At 35.5% G+C, this 15,743-nt stretch overlaps 1 long non-coding RNA gene across 4 annotated transcripts in view; it reads right to left on the bottom strand.

Moving 5' to 3' along the window:
• The window catches only part of LOC131811389 (uncharacterized), a 175,575-nt gene extending 165,517 nt beyond the window's left edge, over positions 1 to 10,058 (bottom strand). For all 4 annotated transcript variants that reach the window (XR_009345917.1, XR_009345916.1, XR_009345919.1 and 1 more), the window contains exons 1-2: positions 9,986 to 10,058; positions 9,813 to 9,873 (exon numbers count right to left, since the gene is read on the bottom strand). This is a non-coding gene — a long non-coding RNA (uncharacterized LOC131811389). The remainder of the gene's footprint in view (positions 1 to 9,812; positions 9,874 to 9,985) is intronic.
• Between the last annotated feature and the right edge of the window lie 5,685 nt (positions 10,059 to 15,743).

Here is a 15,743-nt window from a genome sequence, read left to right as displayed (position 1 = left end):
TCATTTCCTGACTTGTTGATTTTAGCCATTCTGACTGGTGTGAGGTGATATCTCATTGTGGTTTTGATTTGTATTTCCCTGATGCCGAGTGATATGGAGCACTTTTTCATGTGTCTGTTGGCAATCTGGATGTCTTCTTTACAGAAATGTCTGTTCATGTCCTCTGCCCATTTCTTGATTGGATTATTTGTTCTTTGGGTGTTGAGTTTCCTAAGTTCTTTATAGATTCTGGACACTAGTCCTTTATCTGATATGTCGTTTGCAAATATCTACTCCCATTCTGTCAGTTGTCTTTTGATTTTGGTAACTGTTTCCTTTGCTGTGCAAAAGCTTTTGATCTTGATGAAATCCCAATAGTTCATTTTTGCCCTTGCTTCCCTTGCCTTTGGCGTTGTTCCTAGGAAGATGTTGCTGCAGCTGAGGTCGAAGAGGTTGCTGCCTGTGTTCTCCTAAAGGATTTTGATGGATTCCTTTCGCACATTCATCCATTTTGAGTCTATTTTTGTGTGTGGGGTAAGGAAATGGTCCAATTTCATTTTTCTGCATGTGGCTGTCCAATTTTCCCAGCACCATTTATTGAAGAGGCTGTCTTTTTTCCATTGGACATTCTTTCCTGCTTTGTCGAAGATTAGTTGACTGTAGAGTTGAGGGTCTATTTCTGGGCTCTCTATTCTGTTCCATTGATCTATGTGTCTGTTTTTGTGCCAGTACCATGCTGTCTTGATGATGACAGCTTTGTAATAGAGCTTGAAGTCTGGAATTGTGATGCCACCAACGTTGGCTTTCTTTTTCAATATCCCTTGGCTATTCGAGGTCTTTTCTGGTTCCATATAAATTTTAGAATTATTTGTTCCATTTCTTTGAAGAAGATGGATGGTACTTTGATAGGAATTGCATTAAATGAGTAGATTGCTTTAGGTAGCATAGACATTTTCACAATATTTATTCTTCCAATCCAGGAGCATGGAACATTTTTCCATTTCTTTGTGTCTTCCTCAATTTCTTTCATGAGTACTTTAGAGTTTTCTGAGTATAGATTCTGTGCCTCTTTGGTTAGGTTTATTCCTAGGTATCTTATGGTTTTGGGTGTAATTGTAAATGGGATTGACTCCTTAATTTCTCTTTCTTCTGTCTTACTGTTGGTGTAGAGAAATGCAACTGATTTCTGTGCATTGATTTTATATCCTGACACTTTACTGAATTCCTGTATAAGTTCTAGCAGTTTTGGAGTGGAGTCTTTTGGGTTTTCCACATATAGTATCATATCATCTGCGAAGAGTGATAATTTGACTTCTTCTTTGCCGATTTGGATGCCTTTAATTTCCTTTTCTTGTCTGATTGCTGAGGCTAGGACCTCTACTACTATGTTGAATAGCAGTGGTGATAATGGACATCCCTGCCGTGTTCCTGACCTTAGCGGAAAAGCTTTCAGTTTTTCTCCATTGAGAATGATATTTGCGGTGGGTTTTTCATAGATGGCTTTGATGATATTGAGGTATGTGCCCTCTATCCCTACACTTTGAAGAGTTTTGATCAGGAAAGGATGCTGTACTTTGTCAAATGCTTTTTCAGCATCTATTGAGAGTATCATATGGTTCTTGTTCTTTCTTTTATTGATGTGTAGTATCACATTGACTGATTTGCGGATGTTGAACCAACCTTGCAGCCCTGGAATAAATCTCACTTGGTCGTGGTGAATAATCCTTTTAATGTACTGTTGAATCCTATTGACTAGTATTTTGTTGAGTATTTTTGCATCTGTGTTCATCAAGGTTATTGGTCTATAGCTCTCTTTTTTGATGGGATCCTTGTCTGGTTTTGGGATCAAGGTGATGCTGGCCTCATAAAATGAGTTTGGAAGTTTTCCTTCCATTTCTATTTTTTGGAACAGTTTCAGGAGAATAGGAATTAGTTCTTCTTTAAATGTGTGGTTGAATTCCCCCGGGAAGCCGTCTGGCCCTGGGCTTTTGTTTGTTTGGAGATTTTTAATGACTGTTTCAATCTCCTTACTGGTTATGGGTCTGTTCAGGCCTTCTCTTTCTTCCTGGTTCAGTTGTGGTAGTTTATATGTTTCTAGGAATGCATCCATTTCTTCCAGATTGTCAAATTTATTGGCGTAGAGTTGCTCATAGTATGTTCTTATAATAGTTTGTATTTCTTTGGTGTTAGTTGTGATCTCTCCTCTTTCATTCATGATTTTATTTATTTGGGTCCTTTCTCTTTACTTTTTGATATGTCGGGCCAGGCGTTTATCAATTTTATTAATTCTTTCAAAGAACCAGCTCCTAGTTTTGTTGATTTGTCCTATTGTTCTTTTGGTTTCTATTTCATTGATTTCTGCTCTGATCTTTATGATTTCTCTTCTCCTGCTGGGCTTAAGGTTTCTTTCTTGTTCTTTCTCTAGCTCCTTTAGGTGTAGGGTTAGGTTGTGTACCTGAGAACTTTCTTGTTTCTTGAGAAAGGCTTGTACCGCTATATATTTTCCTCTCAGGACTGCCTTTGTTGTGTCCCACAGATTTTGAACCGTTGTATTTTCATTATTATTTGTTTCCATGATTTTTTTCAATTCTTCTTTAATTTCCCATTTGACCCATTCATTCTTTAAAAGGATGCTGTTTAGTCTCCATGTATTTGGGTTCTTTTCAAACTTCCTTTTGTGGTTGAGTTCTAACGTTAGAGCATTGTGGTCTGAAAATATGCAGGGAATGATCCCAATCTTTTGATACTGGTTGAGTCCTGATTTAGGACTGAGGATGTGATCTATTCTGGAGAATGTTCCATGTACACTAGAGAAGAATGTGTATACTGTTGCTTTGGGATGAAATGTTCTGAATATATCTGTGATGTCCATCTGGTCCAGTGTGTCGTTTAAGGCCTTTATTTCTTTGCTGATCTTTTGCTTGGATGATCTGTCCATTTCAGTGAGGGGAGTGTTAAAGTCCCCTACTATTATTGTATTATTGTTGATGTGTTTCTTTGATTTTGTTATTAATTGGTTTATATGGTTGGCTGCTCCCACGTTGGAGGCATAGATATTTAAAATTGTTAGATCTTCTTGTTGGACAGACCCTTTGAGTATGATATAGTGTCCTTCCTCATCTCTTATTATAGTGTTTGGCTTAAAATCTAATTGATCTGATATAAGGATTGCCACTCCTGCTTTCTTCTGATGTACATTAGCATGGTAAATTCTTTTCCACCCCCTCACTTTAAATCTGGATGTGTCTTCGGGCTTAAAATGAGTTTCCTGGAGGCAACATATAGGTGAATTATGTTTTTTTACCCATTCTGATACCCTGTGTCTTTTGACAGGGGCATTTAGCCCATTCACATTCAGGGTAACTATTGAGAGATATGAATTTAGTGCCATTGTATTGCCTGTAAGGTGACTGTTACTGTATATGGTCTCTGTTCCTTTCTGATCTACCACCTGTAGGCTCTCTCTTTGCTTAGAGGAACCCTTTCAAGATTTCCTGTAGAGCTGGTTTGGTGTTTGCAAATTCTTTCAGTTTTTTTTTGTCCTGGAAGCTTTTAATCTCTCCTTCTATTTTCAATGATAGCCTAGCTGGATATAGTATTCTTGGCTGCATGTTTTTCTCGTTTAGTGCTCTGAAAATATCATGCCAGCTCTTTCTGGCCTGCTAGGTCTCTGTGGATAAGTCAGCTGCCAATCTAATATTTTTACCATTGTATGTTACAGACTTCTTTTCCCGGGCTGCTTTCAGGATTTTCTCTTTGTCACTGAGACTTGTAAATTTTACTATTAGGTGACGGGGTGTGGGCCTATTCTTATTGATTTTGAGGGGCGTTCTCTGAACCTCCTGAATTTTGATGCTCGTTCCCTTTGCCATATTGGGGAAGTTCTCCCCAATAATTCTCTCCAGTATACCTTCTGCCCCCCTCTCTCTTTCTTCTTCTTCTGGAATCCCAATTATTCTAATGTTGTTTCGTCTTATGGTGTCACTTATCTCTTGAATTCTCCCCTCGTGGTCCAGTAGCTGTTTGTCCCTCTTTTGCTCAGCTTCTTTATTCTCTGTCATTTGGTCTTCTATATCACTAATTCTTCTGCCTCATTTATCCTAGCAGTGAGAGCCTCCATTTTTTATTGCACCTCATTAATAGCTTTTTTGATTTACTTGGTTAGATTTTAGTTCTTTTATTTCTCCAGAAAGGGCTTTTATATCTCTCGAGAGGGTTTCTCTAATATCTTCCATGCCTTTTTCGAGCCCGGCTAGAACCTTGAGAATTGTCATTCTGAACCCTAGGTCTGACATATTACCAATGTCTGTATTGATTAGGTCCCTAGCCTTCGGTACTGCCTCTTGTTCTTTTTTTTGTGTTGAATTTTTCCGTCTTGTCATTTTGTCCAGATAAGAGTATATGAAGGAGCAAGTAAAATACTAAAAGGGTGGCAACAACCCCAGGAAAATATGCTTTATCCAAATAGAAGAGATCCCTAATCCTGAGGGGGGGAGAAAGTGGATAAAAAGTGGTTCAAAAAGGAAGAAAGAAAAAAAAAGAAAAAAGAAAAAAGAAAAAAAAGAAAAGAATTTAAAAAAAAAGAAAACAAATAAGAAAAATATAAAAAAGAAAAAATATATATATTAGATAAACTAGTTAAAAAAACGTTAAAAAAGAAAAAGGTAAAAGTTAAAAAAAAATTTTACCAGAAGGCGAGAAAAAAAACAAAAAATGAAAAAGAAAAAAATTAAATTAACTGCAAGACAAAAAAAAAAAAATTCACAGGGAAAAAGCCATGAGTTCTGTGCTTTGCTTTCTCCTCCTCTGGAATTCTGCTGGTATTGAAACCTCACTCCTTGGTAGGTGAACTTGGTCTAGGCTGGATTTCTTGTTGATCTTCTGGGGGAGGGGCCTGTTGTAGTGATTCTCAAGTGTCTTTCCCCAGGCGGAATTGCACCGCCCTTACCAGGGGCCGGGGTAAGTAATCTGCTCAGGTTTGCTTTCAGGAGCTTTTGTTCCCTGAGCGCTTTCCGGAGAGTTCTGGATGACGGGAATACAAATGGCGGCCTCCTGGTCTTCGGCCCAGAGGAGCCGAGAGCCTAGGTCCCCATCCTCAGTGCGCCCTCAGAGAACATCGCCCAGTTACTCCCGTCTGCCTGACCTCCAGCCATGCTCCGAGCTCACCGAGCCTGTGGTGGTTCAAGGTAACACCGAGCTGTGAGCTTACTGTCGGCTCTGTCTCTGTAGCCGGCTTTCCCGTTCCAATATCCGCAAGCTCTGTGACACTCAGACACCCCCAATCCTTCTTTGACCCTGCGGGACCTGAGGCCACGCTGACCCCGCGTGGGCTTCGCCCCGGTTTAGCCTCTGGAGCGATGTCCCTCAGCGGAACAGACTTTTAAAAGTCCTGATTTTGTGCACCGTTGCTCTGACGCTTGCCGGGAGCCGGCCCCTCCCCCCGGGGTCTATCTTCCCGTCGCTTTGGATTCACTTCTCCGCCGGTCCTACCTTTCAGAAAGTGGTTGTTTTTCTGTTTCCAGAATTGCTGTTCTTCTTCTCTTCGATCTGCTGATGGATTTTCAGGTGTTTGCAATCTTTAGATAAGCTTTCTAGCTGATCTCCGGCTAGCTGAAGTAGTCTCAGCCTGCTACTTGTCTGCCATCTTGACTCCTCCTCTCCAGAATTTATACTTTTTAATTGTGTTTTGAAATTTAAATTAAGGAACAAAATTAAGGATGTAAATATTTAATAAAATGTCGAGAAAGGGAATTTTGAATTTTATGTCTAAAAGTGAAAATAATTAAAAATTATGTGGTATTATTTAGCTCTCTGGAAAAAGAAACATGTTTTGCAAAATGTTTTCTTCTTCTACTTTCCATGTCAACATCAGTACAATATTAAAACCTGGCTGCATTTAAAACTAAAGGAATGTCAGGAAATATCTATTGTACATATTAATGATTTAGGTTTTATTCAGGTAACCTGTTAAATCAGATGTTTCTTGGTTAGCCCATTTCATTGAAATGTTCTCTGGCTATGAAATTGAGAAGGTAATCTTTTTGTACCTATACTCTGTGTCTAACTTCAGGTCCAAATGAAGTCATAGTTTTTTGGGTTTTTTTTTCATTTGTTTTATTTTGTTTTTCCTGATCATTAGTAGATGAAAACTGTCTTCCTTATTGTTGTCACTATCTAGAGAAAATTTATTAATCTTCTTATGTACAATCCAAATACCACCAACTTTGAGAACCTCTCCAAATACCACATGACAATAAGAATTCAACCACCAATATTTTCTTCAACATTTGGTTCATGAGGATAGAATTATTCCTATGTCAATCTCTTATTCTGACTTAGCTCTATCCAATAGAAAATAAAGTGTGAACCACACATGTAATTTAAAATTTTCCTGTAGCTACATTTAAGGTAAAATAACTTTAATAATACATATCACTTAATGCAAATATTTAAATCTCTTTTATAATTTCAATGTTATTAGTGCACAAAGTATTATGAAGAGATTTTATATCCTTTTAATTTTTTTTTAAATTAAGTGTCTTCAAAATCCTATGTCACTTTACCATTAGAGCACATTTCTTTTCGGACCAGTCATATTTCAGATGCTCAATATATGGCTAATAGCTGCTCTCTTGGACATTACAGATCTACACTTGATTTTTGTTTGACTGATTTCATTCATTGAGCCTTATTTATCCATTTATCTATTTCCTTAAGTTTCTCCTTTATCTTTTTACTTTGAAGAAAATAAAAATAATTTATACCTACCTATTTCCATCCTAGTCTTTACACTTAGATTTCATACCCTTTTTTTTTTTTTAAAGATTTTATTTATTTATTTGACAGAGAGAAATCACAAGTAGACGGAGAGGCAGGCAGAGAGAATGCAAGGGAAGCAGGGTCCCTGATGAGCATAGAGCCCGACACAGGACTTGATCCCAGGACCCCGAGATCATGACCTGAGCCGAAGGCAGTGGCTTAACCCACTGAGCCACCCAGGCGCCCAGATTTCATATCCTTTATTTAATGGCAGAATACCATTTTCCTCCTGACTTCTGCCGAAATATAACTTCAGGGATCTTCACTGTCAGCAGCATTATTATTGAATCATTTATTGATACTTTATGTGTAAAATGTGACATTAATTGTTCATTATACAATATGTAGCAAATACTATGACATACATATTATAACCCCACTTTTAAGTGGAGGTTATTTGAGACTCAGAGATTGAACAACTTCAACACAGTTATTAAATGGTCAAGCTAGGATTCAACCCTAACCTAGACTTTTCTCCAATATACAGCATATCAAGGAGCAACATGTAAGAATGACTGGATCCTCTGTTGTGATAGAGATAGAGTATGTATATGACCAATATCCAACAGAGTACCAGATATATCTGTTAAGTGGTGACTGAGAAATGAAAAGATGACAGGAAATGGAGACATCCAAAGTAACATTAAAAACAATCTTTCCTGGCTGCCCAGGTGGCTCAGTTGGTTAAGCATTTGACTTTGGCTCAGGTCATGATCTCACTAGGGACCAAGGTCTACTTAGGGCTCCCTGCTTGGAGGGGAGGCTGCTTCTCCCTCTCCTTCCTGCTCACACTCTCTTGCTATCTCTGTCTCTCAAATAAATACATAAAATCTTTAAAACAACAACAACAACAATCTTTCCAGATAGGATGAAGCCTGTATTAGCTTCCAAAAGTTTTTCTCTTCCTTTTAAAACTTTCCTTCATAATATTAAATAAGAAAGTAAATCCTCTTCTACAACTCAGCATTTTTTCCTAGTCCTGAAACATTTGGGATCAAAGTAACTCCATAGATCTGTGAATAAATACAAACCATATAAACAATAAATGCAAACATGTAAAATAAATGTGATTTCGATGTGTGATCTGTATAAATTAATTAATATATATTTGCATGATCTCCAGTTATATTTGAACTGAAAATGAGATCAAAAGCAAACATTTGCCAACATGTAGCTTGTTTCTATAGTTGTTATTTCATTAGCTTCTGCTAGATTTTTTCACATTCAAAAGACTTGGGGGGGGGATCTATATATCTGCTAGGAAATTATTACCTGCCTTATAATCTTTTTTCACACAGGTTGCCATTCTAGTTAAGGTTAGATCATTTATTTTTGTTCTGATTGCTTCCTGATGAGAGTCAAAGTTGGTAATGAAAGCACATTTATGAATTTTGCCTCATAGGCACAGATCAAAGATCATGAGATCATAGGTTGTCATAGGGCTAGATGTGCAAATGTTCTATAGTGGTTTAAACTTTCTGCTATTAAAAAAAAAAAAAAACTTTGATGTATCACTAATTGGCTTTAACACCATTGAAGAGGTGCTGAAATCAGTAGGCAAGAAATTTCTAGCAGTAGGTAGAACATGGAGAACTTTGAGAATCACCATATGCTTTCAGAAATTCAGGCATTAAAACACAAGTCTAAAAAAGGAGTCAGAACTCAATTTTTCTATTATTATTTTTAAAACACAGCTTCATTATAATTTCTATAAAGCTACTGCAAGTGTTCTTGCAAATTCTAAAAAACTTAAGTTGTTACTTTACAGTTTTTGTTTTTGTAGACAACTACTTGTTATATGCAATGCATTGTGACACCTAATGTGCAATGAAAGAATGACAAAGATCATTCTTCTCTGGTAAGTTGTGCACACTTGAATGAATAACTGTATCAGAAACTCCAATACTCATGAAATAAGGAAACATGTCAGACAACTGTCCTACAAGATGTATTGAATTGGGTTGTTTGATTTTACTATCTCAGTACACGCCTTCTAAAATCATATTTCTTAGATTGATCAATAAAATAACCCCTACCAACTCTTGGGAAAAATATAGAATTTCACTTTTGCTTCTAGAAACTAAAAATAACTTTCTTCATCTACTATAATTGGTCATTTTTTACCAGAAGAAGTCATTCTCAAGAACATTCTGAGAACTTATTTGCAGTAAATAGAACATATACTTAATGTTTCCCCCCAGTTATGGTGACATTTTTACATTCAGACAAACATATTTGTTCTTATTCCCCTTGGTGACTAAAGGATGCATTCACATAATGTGTAAACATCACCATGGTCTAATATGACAATCTTTTCATCACACCAAAAAGAAATCCCATATAAATTAGGAGTAACTACATATTCCCTCCCATTTCCTACCTGTCAACCTTAGACAACCACTAATATAATTTCTATAAACTTTATTAGATTATGCCATTTCTTTTATTTTCAAAGAGGCTTCTGGACAGTGAGGAAAAGATACACACATAAATAACTATGTCAATAACCATGTGAATTTTACTCTAGATTTTCTTATTTTTTAAGATTATTTATTTGAGCGAGAGAGTGAATGTAAGTTGGGGGGATAGTTTTATTAGTAAATTCTTTGAAATATATAAGGAAAAAATAATATCAACTCATAAAAAACCTTTTAAAAATCAAGGTAAAAAGAACATTTTGAACTCTGATTTGTAAGAATTCTTATAATAAAACATGCCCAAGACATTTTAAGAAAAGAACATTGTAAGTTAATACCCTCAGGAACACAGGAGAAAAGTACTTATCAAATTATGAGGAAATATATATACAATATATACATAAATATATTAATTATATATTTTACACAATTATAATATGTATATCATCTATTTAAATCTCTATATATCTTATCTATAGCTATCTCATCTGTAATACACCATCAAATGCAAATTATCCTAGTAATATACTGTTAGCTTAAAATTCAAAAAAATCAAAAATAAATATTCACTAGCAAAAACATGAAATTAGACCTTACCTCACACCATTGTTGAAGAAGAAAGATTTTACTCTTCTCTTTAACGTTGCTTTCAGCTGATCTAAAAATTAAATTGACATGAGACTGATTAGCAGGAGAAAATCATATTTAATCATGTACATATAAGGAATCCACATGAGAGATTCCAAAGACAGGAAAAATGTGGTACATACATCATTCTGGACTAAGATAAAGAGAATAGGGATCTGAGGCTTCAAAGGGTAGAAAGGCAAAGGTAGAAAAGATTCGATGTTTGATAAACAAATGTTTGCTGGGTCATCCAGAACCAATGACAAAAAGAGGATTTTGATCAAAAAGGCCTTGCTAGGTTGTTACCTATCTACCATACTTGGTTAATATTATACTATGGTTATTTATGGTGATAGCTCCCTTTGTGGTCCTCTGTCTTAATTCTTTTAGGCAGTTAGATGGGAGGCAAAAAAGCTTTTTTAGTCTTCTGTTTCTTAAAAATAATCAGCTGAAAATAATCCACATGTCAAAGAGACACACTTTAGGGTGGCAATTTTCCTCTCCTATGCCATGCATAAGAAGTAATTCAAAATATATCATAAACCTAAATATAAGCATAAAAACTCTAAGAAAAAAAAAACATAGGAATGAATCTTCATGACTTTGAGTTAAGCAAAGGTTCTGTAAATATGTATATAAGGATAGCCAAAACAATCTAGAGAAAGTAGAGGACCTACACTGTAAGTCTCAGTATTTGAGAATATCAGAATGACTATTTGCTGTAATTATTTTTCCTATTTTTACAATAAGCTTCATAATAGTGGTTTAGTGTGTTTTGAGATTCTAGCTAATGATGGTTTTAGTAAGTTGATCATATATCTCACTTTGCCTAAAACACTATTGATTTTTTTTCAAATGTAGATAATATTTTTTATTGTGTTATGTTAGTCACCACACAGTACTATTGATCTATGCCTACTGCTCATCTGTTTTTTGTTTCATGTCTATTTTTTAAATAGACTTTATTATTTTTAGTTCAGTTTTAAATTTATAGGAAAGTTGACAAGATAGCTTACACATCTTTTTTATTAATAATTTACAGAAATATGGTACATTTTTAAAAATAACTAACAAATATTGAAATATTATTATAAATTTAAGTCAGTTTATTAAATTTTATTTTGTTTTTACCTAATGTCCTTTCTCTATTCCAGGAGTCCACCCACAATACCATGTTAATCTAGTTATTGTGTTTCATTAGGTATCTCTTAGCTGTGAGAGTTCCTCAGACTTTCTTTGTTTTGGAGGCCTTGACAGTTTTGAGAAGTACCAATCAGATGTTTTGTAGAAAACCTTAGTATTGCAATAAATCTGATGTTTTTTCCCATAATTAGTGTAGGAAATGGATTCATGGGAGGAAGAACACAGAGGTAAATAGCTACTGTCATCACATCATATCAAGTGTAAATACAGTCAACGCGATTTATGACTTTTGAAGTTGACCATGATCAGCTGGCTGTGTTAGTGTTTGTCAAGTTTCTCTTCTAAAGAATTTTTATTTTTTCTTTGGCATACAGTCTCTTAGGAAGGAATCACAATGTGCATAAGGAGTGGGAAGGTATGCTCCCTTCTTTGAGAACACAGTATCTATATAAATTATTTAGAATTATTTGGCACAGGAGAGTTGTCTTTCCTTGTTAATTTGTTTAATCATTTATTTCTATCAGTATGGATATTTATGTTATACTTAGATTATAATCCAATACTACTTATTGATTCTTTTGCTCAGATTGCTTCAGTTGTAGACATTGGGTAATTTTTAAGTGGGTTACTGTGGTCTTTGACATATCTTCATGTCATCAGTGTTGTGTTGTGTTCTGTTTTTAGCACTTTTTTTATAGCAGCATTTATTAACAGCATTAAAACCAAAACGTGTGGACTGGGTTTACTTGTTGTCGCTAAGGTATTATTACTAAGGTAAACACAAGTGTTTACTTGTCAGTTAACAGAGCAAGGAAGTATGTGTGTATACTAAATCATATATGCACACATATCTACCAATGTTTCTGTATAAAACCAATTGTATTTTGATGAAGTCCCAAAAGTTTATTTTCGCTTTTGTTTCCTTTGCCTTTGGAAACATATCTTGAAAGAAGTTGCTGTGGCTTCATCAAAATCAAAAGCTTCTGCACAGCAAAGGAAACAGTAAAAAAAAAAAAAAAAAACAAAGAGGCAACCCACAGAATGGGAGAAGACATTTGCAAATGAAAGTACAGACAGAAGGTTGGTATCCGGGATCTATAATGAACTCTTCAAACTCAACACACACAAAACAGACAATCATATCAAAAAATGGGCAGAAGAGATGAACAGACACTTCTCCAGTGAAGACATACAAATGGCTATCAGACACATGAAAAAATGTTCATCATATCTAGCCTCAGGGAGATTCATATTAAAACCACATTGAGATATCACCTTACACCAGTTAGAATGGCCAAAATTAGCAAGACAGGAAACAACAAGTGTTGGAGGGGATGTGGAGAAAGGGGAACCCTCTTCCACTGTTGGTGGGAATGCAAGTTGGTGCAGCCTCTTTGGAGAACAGTGTGGAGATTCCTCAAGAAATTAAAAATAGAACTTCCCTATGACCCTGCCATTGTACTCCTGGGTATTTACCTCAAAGATACAGATGTCGTGAAAAGAAGGGCCATCTGTACCCCAACGTTTATAGCAGCAATGGCCACGGTCGCCAAACTGTGGAAAGAACCAAGATGCCCTTCAACGGATGAATGGATAAGGAAAATGTGGTCCATATACACTATGGAGTATTATGCCTCCATCAGAAAGGATGAATACCCAGCTTTTGTAGCAACATGGACAGGACTGGAAGAGATTATGCTGAGTGAAATAAGTCAAGCAGAGAGAGTCAATTACCATATGGTTTCACTTATTTGTGGAACATAACAAATAGCATGGAGGACATGGGGAGTTAGAGAGGAGAAGGGAGTTGGGGGAAATTGGAAGGGGAGGTGAACCATGAGAGACTATGGACTCTGAAAACCAATCTGAGGGATTTGAAGTGGCAGGGCGGTGGGAGGTTGGGGTACCGGGTGGTGGGTATTATAGAGGGCACGGATTGCATGGAGCACTGGGTGTGGTACAAAAATAATGAATACTGTTATGATGAAAATAAATAAAAAATAAATTTAAAAAAAAAAAAACCAATTGCATTAGTATTTAGCTAAACTCAAGCTATAGATGTTTCTGACTCTAATCAATTACCACATAAGTCATTTTAACTTATTTCCCTTGATTATCTATAAAGTTCCATTCTAACAGTGAGAAACCAGGCTCCCACCATCTGCAGTCTATTTACTTAATTGTCCAATTCAGGTACAAATATACCATGGAAAAAAATTTTATCAACAACTTGTCAATTCCTTTGCCATTAGTCTTGCAGATTCCTCTCATTTCTAGAATTACTTAGTTCAACATCTCTCCCTGCCTTTCTTGTCAGTGAGGTTTCTTCTTATATTTGTAGTACAGTTGGATTCTCTTGTCCCACTCTGCATTCCTTCCTGGAATTCCCAACATCCTAAATAATTTCTTGAATTGATATTTATTAAGATAAATTGTCTGTACTAAAACATGCTGGGTTCTGACAGATGTACTATGTTATGTATCTACTAATAAACTATCATAGAAAATTCTTTCACCCCTTAAATTCCCCTGTGCTTTATTTATTCAATCCCCTTTCCCTCCCTCCAAACACTTGTTAGTGTTGATCTTTTTACTTTTTTAAAAAATAATTTACCTTTTAAAATGTCATATAATTGAATTATGGAATAAGTAGTCTTTTCAAACTGAATTTTTAAAACTTAACAATATTCATTATGGTTTTCATAACTTGACAGAGTTTTTTTAAGTCACTGAATAGTATTCTATTTTCTGGGAGTTCTATAATTTGGTTTATTTATTCACCTATTGAAGGACAACTTAGTTGTTTCCAGTTCAGAGTGATTAATGAATAGAGCATATAAAAATAAACATGGGCAGGGTTTTGCATGGATATGTTTTTAAATGAATTGAGTAAACAACAATTAGCTACCTGTTGGATTAGATAGTAAGACTGTATTTAGCTTTGCAAAAACTACCAAACTATCTCTCAAAATGGTAGTACCATGCAGCAATCCCACTAGCAACAAATGAGTTTCTGTTGCCCTGTGTTCTCACCAGGATTAGGCAATATCAATATTTTGTATTGATATTTTTAGCATTTTATTTATTTATGAACATATAATGTATTTTTATCCCCAATGGTACAGGTCTGGATTTTACTTACTATAATAGATGTGTGGTGGAAACTCATTCTTTTTTATTTTTAAGATTTATTTATTTATTTTTAGAGACAGAGAGAGAAAAAACCTTAAACAGACTCCTGCTGAGCACAGAGCCCATTGAGAAACTCAATCTCATGACCCTGGGGTCACGACCTAAGCTGCAACCAAGAGTTACACACTTAACTGATTACACCACCCAGGCACCCCACTCACTGTCCTTTAAATTTGTCATTCCTTAGTAGCAAGTAATGTTGAGCATCTTTTAATGTTTTTTCGCCACCTGTATATCTTTGGTGAAGTGTCTCTCCAAGTTTTTGTCCACTTAAATAAATTATTTATTTTCTTGTTGAATTTTATGTCTTCTTTATATATTTTGGATACTTTGGCAGATATGTGTTTGAAAAATAAATTTTCGGGATACCTGGGTGACTCAGTCGCTTACGTGTCTGCCTTCAGCTCAGGTCATGATCCCAGGGTTCTGGAATCTAGCCTTATTTAGGCTCCCTGCTCAGTGGAGAGCCTGCTTCTCCTTCTCCCTCTGCCTCTACCCTCTGGCTCATCCGCTCTCATTCTCTCCTTTTCTCTATAGCAAATAAATAAATAAATAAAATATTTTTAAAAATAAAAATAAATAATTTTCTTATCTATGACTATAATTTCATTCTTTAACAGTATATTTCACAAAACAGAAAATCTTAATTGTAATAAAATCTAACATCAATTTTTTTCTTCCATGGGTCACGCTTTTGGCGTTGTACCTAAAAACTCACATTCAAAACCCAAGTTTATGCAGATTTTCTCCTATGCTTGACTCCAGAAGTTCTATAGTATTATGCTTTGTAATTAGAGTGTGGACCATTTTGAATTAATTTTTGAAAAAAGGTATAATTTCTCTTTCTAGCTTGATTGACTGATTTTGCATATAGATGTCCAACTGTTGCAGCACTATTTGTTGAAAAAGACTCTCCTTTTCCCACTGAAATGCCTTTCTGGCCTTTGTCAGAGATTGGTTAACTATACTTACATGGATCTTGATTCTAATTTATTGATTCTTATGTTTATCATTTGGCCAATACCCCTCTGTATTGATTACCATAGTTTTATAGTCTGTCTTGAAGTCAGGTCGTGTTATTCTTCCAACACTTTTATCAGTATTATGTTGCCTCTTTCTGTCTTTTGCTATCCCACATTAAGGTTAATTAGCTTGGATTATTTCTAGGTTTCTGTTTTGTATATTTTTATTTTTTTAATTATTGCTGTTTAAATTTAGAGGGGTACCTGGGTAGCTCGGTTCATTAAGCGTCTGACTTTGGTTCAGGACATGATAGCAGGGTCCTGGAATAGAGCCTTGTATTAGGCTCCCTGCTCCTCAGGAAATCTGCTTCTCCTTCTCCTTCTGCCCCTCCTCTCATCTTCACCTCCCCCCAAATAAAAAATATCTTAAAAGAAAAAAAAGATGTCCAGAAGTAGATGTCATAGGAATAGAAAGTATATTTCTGAGTCTCCATAAAGCATTTGTTTCTGTAATGTGGAAACTCTTCTGGATCAAAAGTAAGAGACTGTAAGCCATAATGAATAGTACTGATATTATTTGGGCCTAAATGGTGATCAGTGAAAT

Source organism: Mustela lutreola, chromosome 11 (assembly GCF_030435805.1).
Source record: "Mustela lutreola isolate mMusLut2 chromosome 11, mMusLut2.pri, whole genome shotgun sequence".
Classification (NCBI taxonomy): domain Eukaryota; kingdom Metazoa; phylum Chordata; class Mammalia; order Carnivora; family Mustelidae; genus Mustela; species Mustela lutreola.
This window is presented reverse-complemented; position numbering and strand designations above follow the sequence as displayed.